This window comes from Eutrema salsugineum, unplaced genomic scaffold (assembly GCF_000478725.1).
Source record: "Eutrema salsugineum unplaced genomic scaffold, Eutsalg1_0 scaffold_9, whole genome shotgun sequence".
Taxonomy (NCBI): domain Eukaryota; kingdom Viridiplantae; phylum Streptophyta; class Magnoliopsida; order Brassicales; family Brassicaceae; genus Eutrema; species Eutrema salsugineum.
The window spans coordinates 11,871,760-11,884,824 of record NW_006256342.1 but is presented as its reverse complement, the minus strand read 5'-3'; the positions used below and the strand labels follow the sequence as shown (position 1 = coordinate 11,884,824).

The 13,065-nt window shown below is 43.4% G+C and overlaps 1 non-coding gene across 1 annotated transcript; it reads right to left on the bottom strand.

The window, feature by feature from the left end:
* Positions 1-11,838: 11,838 nt before the first annotated feature.
* LOC112087207 lies at positions 11,839-11,945 on the bottom strand. Its single transcript, XR_002899971.1, has one exon. It is a non-coding gene; the product is annotated as a small nucleolar RNA R71 (small nucleolar RNA).
* Between the last annotated feature and the right edge of the window lie 1,120 nt (positions 11,946-13,065).

The following is a 13,065-nucleotide window of genomic DNA, read 5'->3' as shown; positions in this document are numbered from 1 at the left end:
ACAGCTTGAGACTCCTGCGAAGGTGAAGCAGCTGTCCGACTGGAGTGAGGAGAAAGCGCCCAAGATTGAGTTCAAACAACTCCCTGCAGGACTAAGGTACGCATTCCTAGGCTCTAATTCTACTTATCCAGTCATTATCAACTCTTCCTTGAACAATGCTGAGGTTACCTTACTACTGAGCAAGCTTCGCAAGCATCGCAAAGCTTTTGGCTATTCTCTTGATGATATTTCAGGTATCTCACCAGACTTGTGCATGCATCGAATTCACCTGGAGGATGAGTCGAAGTCATCGATCGAACACCAGCGCAGGTTGAACCCTAACCTGAAAGACGTCATAAAAAAGGAGACCATGAAGCTGCTGGAAGCTGGAATCATCTATCCAATTTCAGATAGTGCTTGGGTCAGTCCTGTGCACGTGGTTCCTAAGAAAGGAGGTGTTACAGTTGTGAAGAATGACAAGGATGAGCTGATTCCAACGCGCACAGTGACTGGACACAGGATGTGCATCGATTACAGGAAGCCGAATGCAGCGACCAGGAAAGATCACTTCCCATTGCCCTTTATTGATCAGATGCTGGAGAGACTTGCAAGCCATCCCTACTACTGCTTCCTCGATGGGTACTCAGGATTTTTCCAGATCCCTATCCACCCAGATGATCAGGAGAAGACCACCTTTACATGTCCATACGGCACTTTCGCATATCGCAGAATGCCCTTTGGACTCTGTAATGCTCCTGCGACATTTCAAAGATGTATGATGTCCATCTTCACTGACATGATTGAGGATTTCATGGAGGTCTTTATGGATGATTTCTCAGTTTACGGATCATCATTTAATGACTGTCTGGATAATCTCTGCAAAGTTCTGGCTCGCTGTGAAGAGAAGCACTTGGTCCTTAACTGGGAAAAGTGTCATTTTATGTTCAGAGATGGGATTGTGCTTGGGCACAAGGTTTCTGCAGCTGGTATCGAAGTGGATCGTGCGAAGATTGACGTCATGACGAGCTTGCCACCACCTGATTCTGCGAAATCGGTTAAAAGCTTTCTGGGTCATGCAGGGTTCTATCGTCGCTTCATCAAGGACTTCAGCAAGATTGCACGTCCTCTTACTGCTCTGCTATGCAAGGACGCTAAGTTTGAGTTTACAGATGAGTATCTTTCTGCGTTCGAACAGATCAAACATGCTCTGATAAGCGCCCCTATCGTGCAGCCTCCTGACTGGAATTTGCCTTTTGAGGTGATGTGTGATGCTAGTGATTTTGCTCTAGGTGCTGTTCTAGGACAGAAGAAGGACAAAAAGCTTCATGCAGTCTACTATGCCAGTCGAACTCTGGATGATGCTCAAAGGAATTATGCTACTACTGAGAAGGAGCTGTTGGCTGTGGTCTTTGCTTTTGAGAAATTTCGACCATACCTTGTGGGATCGAAGGTGATTGTGCACACAGACCATTCTACACTCAAATACTTGATGCAGAAGAAGGATGCGAAGCCAAGGTTACTACGATGGGTGTTACTTCTTCAGGAGTTCGATATTGAGGTCAAGGACAAGAAGGGTGTTGAGAATAGTGTGGTAGATCATCTCTCACGCATCACGGTTGAAGACGACGTACCCATAGACGATTTCCTGCCAGAAGAGAATGTATACTATGTGGAAACCGAGTTCCAGAGCAGGTTTGAGGAAGAATTGCAGGTTTTTCGAATTGGAGAAACGTTAGTGTCGAGCGACACCACCACTAGTGTCGCACGACACCTTGCTCAGCCGAACACAGAGACCTCTCAAATTCAAAGCAGACTTCCTGAGATCAGTTCAGCTGCTGTATCTGCCACCCAACGTCCTTGGTATGCTGATATTGCCAATTATCTCGCTGCAGAGGCTGAGCCTGAGAACTTTAAGGGCTATGCAAAGAAGAAGTTCCTGAGAGAGCTGCGAAGATACCACTGGGATGAGCCATATATGTACAAGCACTGTTCCGATGGAATTTACAGAAGATGCATTGCAGAGTCAGAAGTTCCAGAGGTGCTGTTTCATTGTCATGGATCTGAATATGCTAGACACTTCGCGACATTCAAAACAGTGTCTAAGGTTCTTCAAGCAGGCTTTTGGTGGCCTACCATGTTTCGCGACGCGCATGCTTTCATCTCGCAGTGCGATGCTTGTCAGAGGAGAGGAAAGATCAGCAAAAGACATGAGATGCCACAGAATTTCATCCTTGAGGTTGAGGTATTTGATTGCTGGGGTATCGATTTCATGGGTCCTTTTCCCTCTTCTTATGGGAATAAGTACATCCTGGTTGCTGTTGATTATGTTTCAAAGTGGGTCAAAGCCATTGCCAGTCCCACCAACGATTCTTCAGTGGTTCTTAAGATGTTCAAGACCATCATCTTTCCTCGATTTGGAGTGCCTCGAATTGTTATAAGTGATGGTGGTTCTCACTTCATTAACAAGATTTTTGAAAAACTCCTAAGGAAACATGGAGTTCATCATCGAGTTGCAACTCCTTATCACCCTCAGACAAGTGGACAGGTCGAAGTCTTGAATCGTCAGATTAAGGAGATCCTGGAGAAGACAGTGGGTAAAACTCGAAAAGATTGGGCTGCGAAGTTGGACGATGCACTCTGGGCGTACAGGACAGCGTTCAAAACACCTCTAGGCATCACACCTTTCCACCTGCTCTATGGAAAGCCCTGTCACCTTCCAGTGGAGATCGAACACAAGGCAGCCTGGGCAATAAAGCTGATGAATTTCGACATCAAGTCTGCTGCAGAAAGGAAACTGATACAGCTGAACGAGTTGGACGAAATCAGACACCATGCCTATGAGAATTCGAAGCTGTACAAGGAGAGGACCAAGACGTATCACGATGCAAAAATCCTCTCCAGGCAATTCGAACCGAATGATCAGGTACTTCTGTATAACTCTCGTTTGCAATTGTTTCCTGGTAAACTCCGTTCTCGATGGTCAGATCCTTTCATAGTCAAAGAGGTTCGCCCCTATGGTGCCATCGTCCTCCTCACACCAGATGGTAGCAGAGAGTTCACAGTGAATGGACAAAGGGTGAAGCACTACTGGGCCAAAGCTGAGATTCTGGATGGACATATCATGCCTTTGGATGGTGCACCTCCTGCTTGAATCATCATCAAGTCAAGCTAATGACTTTAAACAAGCGCTTGGTGGAAGGCAATCCACTGGTGAGTCTGTAAATAAGTGTTTTGTCTCAGTAATTTTCGTTTTTATTTTCGTGTTTTAGGTGAAACAGGGCTGGTGTCGAGCGACACCACTTTCGGTGTTGCTTGTCACTTGCTTCTGTGAAAAAAAAAAAAAATTAGGAAATCAGGTAACCGGAGTCAAACCAGAAATTCAGATTGGTCTGCTGCAATTTGGTACAAGGAGAACAAGTGTCGCACGACACCATCATAAGTGACGCGCGACACCATCATTGCAGCCAGGTAAGTTCTCCGTTTTTCCTGTGTTTCTCTGTTTCTTTTCTTTTGTTTCGCTAACTTCGGACTCGATAACACTGGGGACAGTGTTATTCAAGTCTGGGGGAGGTAGTTGCTGACATTGTGTCTGTTTTTCTTAAGAGTCAGTTGTGTCAAAACGTTTTTGAGTCAAAACCTGTTGGAGATCATGATGCTTTTCTTGGAATTATTGCGCTGACCTTTCATCTAAGTGACCACTGCTGCAGATTCAGTCTAGATCCGACTAATGAAAAATCCAAAGGCTGACCAGCTGAATAGAGGCGTCCATGTTTCCAACAGAATCCACTAACCTGAGCTAAGTTCTGAACTTCATTTTTAACTCGTTGATGTGACTAATGCCTTAGAGCTTGATTCCTCGTTCGTACTTGATCAATGAAAGCCTGTGTGAAATTTAATGTTGGTATTTCTCTCCCTTGTGACGAGCTAAGAAAAAGAAGAAAGAAAGAAAAAGGGCAAAAAGATTGAGATCATTTTCGCTTAGGAGTGAAGGGGTAGGAATGTTTCCAATGATCCCATTATTTCACTTCTAAGTTGGGATGATCATACAAAGGAAGGAAATGAGGGGTAGGAAAGTTTCCTATGACCCCACTATTCGCTGAAAACCTTTGATACAAGGTAAGGGGACAACTCGGGGACTCGATGGCAAACACCATCAGTACTCGCAGCTTTACCCTTATCGAGTATATGCCATCAAAAAAAAGAAAAAGAAAAAAAAAAGAAGATGATGAATGTGCGAAAAGAACAAGTCTGGGGGAGAGAAAAATACCAAAGTTTGTAAGGCTGATTTGTTTGAGTATAGTACGGGAAAGAATTTAGAAGGTTCTTGGCATCTGAATCATCAGTGAGATCCAGCGATGAGGGTTTATCGACAATGTTGTGAAATTTTGGACTTAATCTGGATAGCTGTGAATGTCTGCGGAGAAGTACATGGTGGTTCGATTTGGAATGATGAAGCAGTAGTAAAGTTGCAGGGTGATTGGTCAAAAGCGATGTTCCAATGAAAGGTTGAGTCTCTGTGTTTTCAAACCTTTTTCTCTTATTTGGTGTTCTGTTTGCTTGAGGGCAAGCAAATGCTAAGTGTGGGGGAGTTGATATATCATGGTTTTTATGGTTTTTAACCATGGTATAAGTCTTATTTATAGAGTCTTTCTAGTGTTTTTTGAGTCTTTTGGAGTCTTTTCAGGTCATAGGTACGTTTGGAGCTTAACTAGAGAGTTTGGAGCACTTTGGAGCTTAATCAGGATCAAATTCGTCAAGAATGGATTTTGTGCCTTAGATTCGCTCGACACCATAGAGAGTGACGCTCGACACTTGTCAAGGAAATAAGGAAAAGGCGATTTTTGTTTCCTATTTGAAGAAGGAGTTGAGCCCAAACGTTTTCAAGGAAGCCCAAAACGTGTCTTAGAGATATATATAGGATTTTTATTCCCTTCTTATGATTACCTTAGATTTTTGAGAGAGAGATACTCTGAGTTTTTCGGCTTTTGCGATTTCTGAGCTTGGGGAGACAAGTCTGTACTCTGTTCGTTTAGAGAGAAGATTTCGAACCCCTTTATCTATTTCGATTTAATCTATTGCTTTCTATTCATCATGTTTGTTATTCCAATAACCATGTCTGAGTAGATCACCTGTTAGGTTTAGGGTTTAATTAGGGTTTTCTTTGAATATTTGATTAACTTGCTAGTTAGGGTTCATATATATTAGTTCTTCATCTTAGGTTGTTCTTAAAGCTAATTCTAGACTGATCACCTAGAACTTAGATCTTAGGTTGCTTAATTGACACGGAAGTGTAATTGAATAGGTTGAGCAAAGTAACTATTCGCAAAGGAATTTGGTTTAGATGCTTTGTGAACATATCGAACTTGTGGATTAAGGCTGGTTTAAATCTGTAGGATTTGCAAAGGAATTTGGAATTCTAGGATTTTAACTAAGATAATTCTCACAACGGAAGTTGGTTAATTATAATTCTGTGTTTCGAGTTCAAGAACTGTGCTTAAACCTGAACCCTGATTAGTTAAGTCGATCTGCATTCATTGATTTCCTGAAAAACGCCCTAGACCTAATCCTTATCACATCGAACTTACAAACCGTTTTCATTGCTGCTTTATTTATTTCTGTCGCATTGCTATTTGTTTCGCATATTTCGGCTTCGCGTAACTCTATCTACACAAGGTTTATTGAGTGATTTCTAGTCTCTGTGGTTCGACCCCTAGATACTACAACTGCACATCTGTGCTCTTGCAGAGTAGCTTAGGGATTAAACTTTGAGCAGATCACCCATAGGTAGGTTTCCACTCCTATGTTTGTTTTGCTCTCCCAAACTAGATCTGACACCGGATGAACACTTTCGTGTCACCAAGCATCTGGATCAGATTGTAGTTCATGACGCTACTCCCATGGAACATAAGTATCCCCATCGAAAATCCCTTAGACCCAACAATAAAACTACTCAGACATGATAAACGAAATCAAATACATAGTATTAAAAACTAGTACAGAAACTGAAATTGAAAAAGAAATAACAAGGGTTCAAGAGATAGATCTCTCTCTCCCTAAAACCTAAAAACAAAGCTTAAAGTAAAATTTCTGTTAAGTATTTCGTCTCTCCTCTCCTCTCCTTAAAAACGACCTAAATGACATGTATATATAGTCTCCAATACTCTCTGGTGTCTAGGGTTCCGGAATTGAGGCTGGGAAATTGATACTGGCTTCAGAAATGGGCCTTCAAACTCGGAGTTAGCTGGCCGCGGTCGGGAAGTGCGTGACCGCAGGGAAATGGGTGGCTGGCTGCGGTCAGGATGGCTGTGACCGCGGGGAATGGCCTGTTGGCCGCAGGTGGAAACGTTTGCCGGCTGGTTTACGGGACATCTTGCTCTTCGCGTATCTTTTGATTGAACCGTTGGATTGCCAAGCTGTAAAGTGTGCTGGAAAGCTGATACTTCCATCTTTGAGATCACCAAATTTGAGCTGGATCAGACGGTGAGAAGGCCTTCAATCGGGGGTGAACTTCTGAGGGTTTGACTCTGAGCTAAATCTGGTCTTCTATCCATTTTGTTAAGCTTTTCCCTAAGTTACCTGAAAAGAGTCTTGGAACTACAAATACTAGAAAAATGTAATAAAAGTACTTAAAAGCAATTGAAAACATAGAAAAAGTATTTCAAATCGATCCATAAAAGTGGTCAAAATACGGTGTTATCAGTCACCTTGCTGGGTGAAGAGGGCCATCGAAAGGGATCCTATGACAGATGACATCTAGGTTTTTTAGGTTAAAGGATTTCGATTTTAAATGATTCTCCCATTCATCCAAATCTCAATGCGGTAACGCTGGAGTAGCTAACCAGTGTCTGATCCTAGTTTAAATCCGAGCCATGATAGTGTTGTATCTGGGTTGCCTGAACTGGATCTTATGGACGTCACTGTCGTAGGAGTTGAACGCTGCCTACGGAGGATACGTAAGCCGAGATGGATTCCAAGCTAAAATGCATGATATTATTCTGGTATGAGAGCGAGAGTTAATTGCCAAGGATAAGTGATTAGATGATTAGGGTGACGAGACTTGGCTAATCTTACAAGTGTCTATCATAGTTTCAGAATCATAGAAAATCCTTGTGTCATAGATCATGAACCCTAGAGATGAACTGACGCAGCGCATCCTTATCACATTAGGAGTCATAGATTCGGTGTTTACGTTCTAGTTATTTCTATTTCCTTTTCTAGTTTGGCTTTTGTTTTGAACTTTTCTTTTTCTTAAATGTTCCTGTTTCCTTTAGGCTTGTGTTAGAGGACTATATAGGAACCTCGAGTCTGTGTTTTAAGAGTCATGTTTGCTTTTGAGAAAATCAATAAAAAAACCAAAAAGAGGAAGTCTTAACTTACCCAAAGAGCTTGTGTCTTCACAGCACTGAGAGGAGTACTCTCAACCCCTTAAACCTAGAAGATTATCGATCATCTAAGTTCGACAAATAAGTGTGTTTCGACTCCTCTCTAAGAGAACGAAGCTTACTTGTCTTTTAAGCTTCCGCAACTGCGTTCAAGGATTATTTTAGTGGCTTGTAATGCCGTTTGGATTAACTAACGCTCCTAGTACAATTATGTGAATCATGAATCAGGCTCTGCATCCTTACATTGGAAAGTTTGTGGTGGTATATTTCGACGATATTCTCATCTTTAGTACTTCGTTGGAACTCCACCTTGAACATCTACGACAAGTGGTTGATATTTTGCGACGTGATAAGTTTTTTGTGGCTCGGCATAAGTGTGCTTTTGGAACTGATCACGTCTTATTCCTGGGCTATGTGGTCTCGAAAGATTGTCTCTCCGTTGATAAAACCAAGATTGAAGCAGTTTTCATGGTCTTGCATCTTTTTACCGGCGTTTTGTGCCTTATTTTAGTAGCATCATAGCTCCAATTACAGACTGTATGAAAGACGGGAAGTTCGTGTGGACCTTCGATGCTGCTAAAGCCTTTGTGGACATTAAAAACCAGCTTACCTCTGCCCCAATTCTTGTCCTCCTTGATTTTACAAAGGCATTTGAATTACACTGTGATGCTTCCAAACTTGGGATTGGTGCGGTTCTCAGTCAAGAAGGTAGGCCAGTTGCTTATTATAGCGAAAAACTTGCTGGAGCACAAAGTCGTTATAGTACTTATGATATTGAGTTCTATGCGGTTGTTCAAGCCATCAAGCATTGGCATCATCATCTTTTTCATCGCGAATTCGTGTTCTTTACCGATCATGATGCTTTGAAACACTTAGACAGCCAAGCTAAAGTCTCCGCTAGGCATGCTACTTGGATTGTATTTTTACAACAGTTTACGTTCACTATTCGTCATCAGTCCGGCAAGCTTAACCGCGTTGCAGATGCTTTGAGTCGACGCCACCATCTGGTCACCACAATGCATACTTCTGTTACAGGATTTGCATCGTTTTCGGACCTTTATTGTTCAGATCCTTTTTTGCCCGTATTTTGGGGGAAATGTCTAATGGCAGGTCCACTGATTTCATTCTTCAAGACGGTTTCCTTTTTAAGGGTAATCAATTATGTATTCCAGATTGTAGTCTAAGGCTCTGCATCATCAAAGAGTTACATGACGAGGGCCATGTTGGGCGAGATCGTACGTTACAACTGGTTTCTAATTCTTACTTTTGGCCTTCTTTACGTCATGATGTTAAGCGTTTTGTGCAACGTTGTCGTCGTTGTCAAGCAGCAAAAGGTGGCGCCTCTAATGCTGGTCTTTACTTACCTTTACCAGTTCCAACACAACCTTGGACGGACATTAGTATGGACTTTGTTTTAGGGCTTCCGCGTACTCAAAAGGGTAATGATTCAATCTTTGTTGTGGTTGATCGCTTCTCAAAGATGGCTCATTTCATCCCTTGTAAGCGAACCACAGATGCTGTTCATGTTGCATCGTTATTCTTTCAAGAGGTTTACCGTCTTCATGGGCTGCCAACTTCCATTGATTGTGATCACTTCTCTCAAAAAGAAAATGTGAACTCCCATTGCATACAACCTCTTTCTCTCATTTGCTCTTTTTGCTTGAGGACAAGCAAAGGACAAGTGTGGGGGAGTTGATATGTTCATAATTTGCATCATTTAGGTTGCATAAATCATTCCAAATCATGTTTTATTTCATGCATTTTAGGTCCTTAGGGTTTGTTTTAGAACTTAGGAGATGCATTAGGTCCCAATCAGTCTATTGCATGTTTTGAGTGTCTATCAGGTGAATGTGGAGCTGAAAAGATGAATCAAGGAGGTGGAATGGTGAGCAAAGCTTGAAAAAGTGGAAAACTTGGGTCTATGGAGGTTATCGGCCATTCTCGCTGGCCAGGAAGGTTTTGTCGACCATTTTCACGTACCGCGGGTGAACTTTGTCGACCAAAACACGTACCGCGAGTGAAGTGTATCGGCCAAAATCTCCGGGTGCAAACATGTTTCAGAAATCGCCTGTCCGGGGAGCCTTCCGGTCCGATTCAGACGGCGGGTGCTTCATAGAAGTTGGAGAGCATTGCATCACGGTCTCTTAGCAAGTGGAATCGTGGAATTCGGACGCGTGAGCAGAGAGATAAGCTTGTCGGAAGGAACCCCAGTCTCGCAGGTATTCCGGACCGAGCAGATCAGTCCTAAAGGATGCGAAGGACGGTGCACTTCCAGGCCGATTTGGTTTCCGGGTCCTTCATGAGAATCAGAGACATTTGAGTCTTCTTTCCAGAACGTCCAAGAGCATTCAATTCGGATCTATGAGCAGGAAGATACGGTCTCCGGAATGGACACATGTCTAGACGCCTCTCTCTGGTCGTGTACATGCACTGCAAAGATGTGCCCTCCAGGAAGCCTTCCACTTCCCAAGCACTGAAACTTCCTTCACCAAAGTTGGAGATAAATGAGTCCTCTGTCTTCTGCAACCTAAATCATTCAATTCGGACAAGTATCACAGGAGTTACACTCTCCGGAATGCGAAGTGGTCTAAGCTGCTCTGGATGCTGCGAGATGGTCTTGCGACTTGGTTAACCCGCAGGCCTGAAGATGAACGCCTGAATGCTGATGCTGCGAGTTGAAATGTGCGGATAAACTATCACTGGAAGAGGTCTGAAGCTCCCGAGCAAGAGAAATGCTAAGTCCACAATCGTGCGACTTAGGCATGCGAGTCATCCGTGCCTGGATCTATGCCGCACAATCACTCGCAAATCACTCCGACTTGAGCCTGCGACCTAGGTGCAATAGAGACCAACCCGCACAGTTTGTACATCCCCCAGAAACCGGCTCAGCCCTGCGAGTTGGAGAGGAAGGAGACCATGCCGCAGAAACGTTCGCAATTTACTCCTACTTAAGCGTGCGGCCAAGACAAGGCGGTTCAAGCTTCACAAGACAAGTCTCCATCTACTGCGACTTAGGTGTGCGGCCTGGGACATACTGAACCGACCCGCAGCTTTTCCCACTCTATCCATTAAAGCCGGGTCAGGACCCGGTTTGTTCCGGGCTGACCCGGTTCGTTTTTAAGGAAGTATAAATACTTTTTAGGGTTTTTTTGGGAGGAACCATGTTTTTATTCCCTTTGTCTCTTGCCTCTTTGGTGAAAAGACTCCATTAAGAAGAGAAATATCTTTATTTGAGTGTTTAATCAAGAGAGTTTAAAGAGATCTGGGTGTTTAAAGCTGTTTTCTTTTGAATCTATCATCTCCATCTCCATTTCTCATCATTAATCATGCTAATCTACTCAACTTGCAAAGGTTTAAGAGAGATTAGTATGATTAGTGAGTAGTCACCTTAATGAGGTTCTAGATGTGTAGGTTAGGGTGCTAAAGTGTTAGATTAGGAGTGCTTAGGGCTAGATTCATTGATTCATCTCTCTAAACAGCTGTTCTCTATGCTAGATCCTTGATAATCACTTGTCTAACACCACATTTGGATTGATAAACCTCTTTGTGCTACATTGACAAGGGGATTGATAGCCCTGAGACCATAAAAAGTCTTGTCTATCAATTGGCGCCGTTGCCAAGTTGTGGTTTGATTAGCATTAAGCTCTGATCTGTTCTTGAGATCAAGTGCTTACTTTCTTGTTTTTACTGATTCCTTTCAAGTTCTGTTTGTGATTTCAGGTGTATGAACACCAGGTCTAGATCAAGAAGCTGTGGTCCTCCATTTCCTCTAAACGACAACATCAACCTTTTGGTACCAAGGAGGAGAAGAGACAGACGTGGTAGACACATTGATCAGACTGAGATGGCAGAACAAGGAGATCACGTGGTAGATATGGAACAACCAGTTCAGGAGCAACAGGCTCAAGGTCAGGGAGCTGGTATTGGAGTTGGTCAAGGGCTTCACCAGGGTAATGTTCAGCAGGAACAGGTGCACCACCAACAAGCTTATGTCCACCGAGGACAAGCTCAAGCTCATCAACAAAGGCATCAGGCCAATGTTCAGCAAGGACACCAGGTGCACCACCAACCCCACCCTTTCCAACCACAGCAAAGAAGATATGAGCAACCCCAAGTCTATGTTGGAGAGAATGACAGGGCCAACGCTCATCAGTATGGAGCTGGTATTCAGGCACCACCTGTGCAAAACAACAACTTTGAAGTGAAAGCATCATTGCTGAATATGGTCCAGAACTCAAAGTTCCATGGGTTAGCAATGGAAGATCCCTTGGAACACTTGGACCAGTTTGATAAGGTGTGTGATCTGACCAAGATAAATGGAGTTTCAGAAGACAGCTTTAAGCTAAGACTATTCCCATTCAGTCTTGGTGATAAAGCTCATCAATGGGAGAAGAATCTTCCAAGAGGCTCCATTCAAACCTGGGAGCAATGCAAGCAAGCCTTCTTATCTAAGTTCTTCTCTACCTCAAGAACTGCAAAACTAAGGAACCAAATCTCTAGCTTCACTCAGCAAAGCAATGAAAGTTTTGGTGAAGCATATGAGAGATTCAGGAGCTACACAAACCAATGCCCACACCATGGGTTTAGTGAGGCTTCTCTTCTCAGCACACTGTATAGGGGAGCTCTTCCCAAGATTAGAAACCAGCTGGATACTGCTTCCAATGGGAACTTTCTGGGTAAAGAGATTCATGCTGCTTTAGAGCTAGTGGAGAACTTAGCATTGAGCAATGATACTTATGGTGAAGACTATGACAGATCAAATAGGTCTGAAGGTTCAAGCTCAGAACAGAGGCTCACCAGAGAAGTTAAGGAGTTGAGGAGTGAATTGGACAAGCTGAAATTCACCACTCAGAAGCCAATGCATTTTGTTGGAGAGTATGAGGAACCTTCTCAAATTTTTGAGAACATAAGTGAAGAAGGTCTTACCCAAGAGGAGCTCAACTACATTGGGAATCAGAGGTTCCAAAGATATCAGTATGGTAATGCCAATCCAAACCTCTCTTACAGGAACACCAATGTAGCTAACCCACAAGACCAGGTCTATCCCAATTCTCAAGCTCCAAAGAACTTTGTTCCCAAGCACAACTTTCAAGGGTCATTCCAACCCAAGAATCAATTTGGTCAGAATCAGAGTTTTGGTCAGCAACAGCAACCATTTCAGGGCACTGGTTACACTTCACAGCAGCCAAAGGCACCACCAGGGTTTGGTCCACCACAGTTCCAACAGCAGGCGCCGGTTCAACAACAGTTTCAGCCACCAATGGTTCAACAGCAGCCACAGATGGGTACAGATATGGTTGGTATTCTGCAACAACTACTTCAGGGTCAACAGACTATGCAGCAGGAAATCAAGGAACTGAAGCAAAACCAGGCATCAAGCTCAAGGAACCAAGGTCACCTACCTGGAAAACCAGAACCCAACCCCAAGGAATATGCCAAGGCCATTACACTGAGGAGTGGCAAGGAGTTACCTGGTATTGAGAACAACAATGTGATCATTGAGGACAATGATCAACCTGAGGGGGAGGCAGCCTTAAAGGATGATCAAGTTGCTGAGAAACCAAGGTCAGAAAAGGGTAAAGAGGTAGCAAAGGAACCAGAACCAGAGAAGAAGTATGTGCCACCACCTCCATACCAACCCAAGCTCCCATTTCCAGGGAGATTTAAGAAGCAACTAGTGGACAAGGCAAGAGCTGTATTGAGA